This window comes from Alnus glutinosa, chromosome 8, assembly GCF_958979055.1.
Source record: "Alnus glutinosa chromosome 8, dhAlnGlut1.1, whole genome shotgun sequence".
In the NCBI taxonomy this organism is placed as follows: domain Eukaryota; kingdom Viridiplantae; phylum Streptophyta; class Magnoliopsida; order Fagales; family Betulaceae; genus Alnus; species Alnus glutinosa.
This window is the reverse complement of record NC_084893.1, coordinates 4,233,526-4,238,489: the sequence shown is the minus strand read 5'-3', so window position 1 is coordinate 4,238,489 and position 4,964 is coordinate 4,233,526. Positions and strand designations below refer to the sequence as shown.

General features: G+C 40.6%; 1 long non-coding RNA gene across 1 annotated transcript; it reads right to left on the bottom strand.

The window, feature by feature from the left end:
- Nucleotides 1-4,378: 4,378 nt before the first annotated feature.
- LOC133874820 (uncharacterized) lies at nucleotides 4,379-4,964 on the bottom strand. The gene is made up of 3 exons (XR_009901390.1): nucleotides 4,772-4,964; nucleotides 4,616-4,684; nucleotides 4,379-4,515 (listed from the first exon to the last, which is right to left on the bottom strand). It is a non-coding gene; the product is annotated as an uncharacterized LOC133874820 (long non-coding RNA).

Here is a 4,964-nt window from a genome sequence, read left to right as displayed (position 1 = left end):
GATTTGAAGGAAACGAGGGTTTAGCCGTCTGATCTGCGCGTGTTTGACCTCTGGTCAATGCCAGTTCTGTGTACGGGTTTGAGATGAGGGCGATGGTTGGGAAAATGGACACGTGGCATGAATTAGACACGCTGGCTAAGATAGGTTGACTATTGACCCGAAAGAAAAAGTTGACTAACTGTAATTAAATTCGGGTGAAGTGAAATTGTTGAGATTGGGACACCATAACAATACCATTTACTAGTCTCATTATGACTTGTTTTTTTAATATTCTCAGAAGAATGATGAATTCTATCGCATATCAATGACATTTTTTTTTCCTCGTAGGTATAGTTTTGTTTTTTTAGTAATTATTGTAAAAGCAATTTTATATATTACACCTTTATTTATTTATTTATTCATTTTTATCAATTGTTTTTACTGTTTGTGATATTGGTGTGCACCTGTAAATATGATAAGCATTCATGTTTTTAGGGTAATGAATCTATTATGATCGAGTTACTTTCAATTTGAAATGAATAGTAATGATTATTGTTGTTGACTTGTTTAAGTGAGGATTGAAGTTGCAATATGATAGCTCTAAAATTAAGTCTTATTGAATGTGTTGGCGAGAGATATTTTTGATGCCTAAGTCAATAGTGATGGTGAGAAGGGCATAGAACTCGAGAAAGTAAGAAGAATTTGAGAGAATAAAAAAGTGTAGGTGTATGTACCTTATCTTTTGGGATGGTTTTTAATGTTCGTGATAGATTTGGTAGTACACGAGTTGAGTATGACGTTTGATGTGATGTGTCATGGATATAGAAAGGTAAAAATTGACCGGATTGAATTGCTTGATTATTCATCTTTGGATGCTTGAATTTATACAAGTATTGGACAATATACAAAAGGAAATAATACAAAGGAAACTAAACAATTGATTGTAATTTATGTTTTTGTGTAACTAGCCGTTGGTTGCCTTGTGTGGATGATTTGCCGTTAGTTGAGTTTCCTTGTTAAGAATTGCTAGCCATTGTGTGCCTTGTGTGGAGAGTTGCCTAGTAGAGTCTTGTGATTTATTGCCTTGTAAAGATGCGGTCTCCGTAGATGGTTCATTGCGCCCCCGCAAGCAAGACATAGGGTACACCACGTTGAGCTTGGTGCGTATGAGAGCAAAGTATGGTAAGGCAGTGGGTTTGGTAAGGATATCAGCAAGGTTGTCTTTGCTGGAGATGAAGCGAACAGCCAAGATTTTGGAGGCGACTTTGTCACGAACGAAGTGACAGTTAATTTCAATGTGTTCGGTGCGAGCATGGAAGGCGGGATTTGCAGATAGATAGGTGGCCCCAATGTTGTCACACCAGAGTGTTGGTGGGGAGGGAAGAAAGACACCAAGGTCGCGGAGCATGGATTGAAGTCAAATGAGTTCAGCGGTAGTGGTAGCAAGGGTGCGATATTCATATTCAATACTGGAACAGGCAACTGTCCGTTGTTTGAGGAGCGTCGAAGGAGTAGGCCATAGGAAATTGTGGATTTGAGGTACCTGAGGATACGTTTGACGGTTTGGAGATGGAGAGAAATGGGTCGATGCATGAATTGTGAGATTTTTTTGATAGCAAAGGATATATCAGGACGGGTAATGGACAGATATTGCAGGGCTCTAACAAGACTACGGTATGGGGAGGGGTCGGTGAGAGAGTCACCAGAGAGGAGTGAGAGAGTATGTGCGGTAAACATAGGAGTCTTGACGGGTTTGGCTTCGGACATGTTGCTATTTTGGAGAAGATCAAGTATGTATCGTTGTTAGGAGATAATGAGGCCGTCTGGAGTGAAAGTAGCTTCCATCTCGATGAAGTAATGAAGGGGGCCTAAGTCCTTGATAGTGAATTCAGGACGGAGGGACTGGATGAGGGTAGCAGTATCTTGAGGAAAGGAACTGGTGATGAGGATGTCATCAACATAGATGAGGACAAAGTTAGTCTCTTGAGGTGTGCGGCAAATGAATAGTGAGGGGCCGGAGTGGGAGCTGATGAATCCAAGTTCTAAAAGGCGATCACTAAGACGAGAAAACAAGGCACGTGGGCTTGTTTTAAGCCATAGAGTGCTTTGCGAAGCTTGCAGACATGATGGGGAAATTAGAGATGAATGAAGCCGGGGGGCTGAGTCATGAACACACCTTCGGAGAGCCATACATGTAAAAAGGCATTATGGACATCAATATGGCGGATGGGCCAACCGGCAGAGGTGGCCAGTGAGAGAACCAGGCGAATGATAGCAGGCTTGACAACTGGACTGAAAGTTTCTTCAAAGTCGACACTGGGTTGTTGGTGGAATCCTTTGGTGACAAGACGGACCTTATGGCGATCAATGGCGGCAGTGATGGTTCCATCAACTTTGTGTTTGAGGCGGAATACCCATTTACAACCAACAATGTTCATGTCATAAGTGGGAGGAACAAGAGTCCAAGTGCCGTTGCGGAGAAGAGCATCAAATTCAAGGTTCATAGCATCACGCCAAGCTGAGTGCTTGGAAGCTGTAGAGTAGGAGGTTGGTTCGACATCTGCTAAGCCAGTGGTAGCAGTAAGAGCTTTAGGAAGAGGAAAGCGGATGAGACCAATGGAGAGTATCTTGGGCTTGAAGATATTGTTCTTGGAGCAAGTATGCATGGTGTGCTGCGGAGGTGGGAGCATTGGATTTGGATCAGGGTCTCTAGAAGCTATCTGCATACAACGAGGAGATAAAACAACGTTAGTAGGAGAAGAGGACGATGAAATGGGAGGAAGAGGTGATTCCTGAGGGACGGCTTTGGGAGGCTCGGAAGGAGAGGGAGCTTGGGTTGGGGCAGTGGGTAGGTGAGGGGAGTGGTAAGAGTCTCTAGAAAGGGAGGGTAGAGAATGGCCTAGGAGTTGGGAGGAGGAGTGGTGGGAGATGGTGATGAGTTTTGGAAAGGAAAAACAGATTCGTCAAAGATGACGTTGCGAGATATGTAAATGCGACTAGTAGGTAAATGAAGACATTTGTAGCCACGGTGTGAGGGGCTATAGTCGATGAAAATGTAAGGTTTAGAGCGAAAGTCTAATTTATGTTGGTTGTAAGGGCGAATGTGAGGCCAACAAGCACATCCAAACATGTGCATAAAATTATAATTTGGTTGAGAGGGAAATAGTTTTTGAAAAGGTGAGCCATTGTTGAGGACAAGGGTTGGTAAACGATCAATGAGGTAATATGCAGTATGGAAGGCCTCAGCGCCCAATATTGAATGGGAGCGGAGCAATGGGCTAAGAGAGTAAGGCCCATTTCAACAATATGCCTGTGTTTGCGTTCAACAGACCCATTTTGTTGATGGGTGTGGGGACACGTGATTCGATGATGGATGCCATGTGATGCAAAAAGATGACATAATTTTGTGAATTCGCCACCACCATCGGTTTGGATAGATTTTATTTTGTGATTGAATTGGCGTTCGACATAAGCCTGAAACTTGGAAAAAATAGTAAAGACATCAGATTTGCAAGCAATGGGGTAAAGCCAGGTAAATTTACTAAAATGATCAACAAAAATGACATAAAAACGTGCACCATTATTATATAAAATAGGAGATGGGCCCCAAACATCAGAAAAAATTAATTCAAGTGGAGCACTTGATTTATTTTCAGAAAAAAGAAAAAAGGAAGCTGATGACTTTTGCCTTGCTAATAGGGCTGAAAAGCCGGTTACGGTTGCCGGTTTTTGGACAAAACCGGCAACCGTAACCGGTTGGGCGGTTAGCGAAAATTGCTAACCGCCTCCGCCAACCGCCTAGGCGGTTGGCGGTTTTCAAATAACCGCCAACCGGTAACCGGGAACCGGTTTTCATTTTTTTTTTTTTTTTTTTCTGGTTCTTTTGTTTTCTTTTTTTAGCTATTGGACCTGTTTTGTTTTGAACCTTTTTTTTTTTACTAGTTTTCTATTATGCAATTTGTTAAATTAGGCTATTGTTTAAAATACAAAATTACAAATTTGCAAGCAATTATGCGTTTACATAAAATCAAAAATTCAAAACACAAGTGGACACACCATATTCAAAACACAAGTCAATTATCAACACACCTCTTGGCTCTTAGAGTCTTAGACCCCTACATTCACAATATCAAAAAATCAAACCATATTCAAATAGTTCATAGTCCACACACCCACACTCACAATATGAATTGATTCACAACATAAAAAAATCAAACCATATTCAAATAGTCCATAGTCTACAAGTCCACTCACCCACACTCACAATATGGTTTGATTTACAACATCAAAAAATCAAACCATATTCAAATAATCCATAGTCCATAGTCCATAGTCTACAAGTCCACTCACCCACACTCACAACATTGTTTGATTCACAACATAAAAAAAAAAAACCATATCCAAATAGTCCAAAAGTCCACACACCCACACCCATCAATTATCAAACCATATCCATAGTCCATAAGTCCACACTCAAGAACAAAACCATCTTGTGGAAATAACAACACGACTCCTATTCGGTCTTCTAGCAAAATCCTGTGGAGATAACAACAATAAATATTATAAACTTAAAAAATTGACAAACTAAGCAATTGCATTGTAATATAAATATAATGACAAGTCAAAAAATGATAACCTTCCTCTAGGAATAAGATGTGTCAGTCGTCTGTCGTCATTGAATGAGAATGTTGATTCTTAGGCCCATCTACAATAGAAAAAGTTTGAGTTAAATAAATAAATAATGAAAAGTAAATGAAATGAATTTATAAATAACTAATTCATAAAAATTTACCAGGTTCATCATAGCTTTCCATAAAGTCCTGAAACACTTCCTCATAGATCATTGGGCGATTCTTCAACCAGTCTTGTGTGCAAATCAAGGCCTCAACGGTAAGCGGAGACAATGAACTCCTAAAGGTATCCAATACACGTCCTCCGTTGCTAAAGGCAGACTCAGAGGCAACGGTGGAAATAGGGATGGCCAA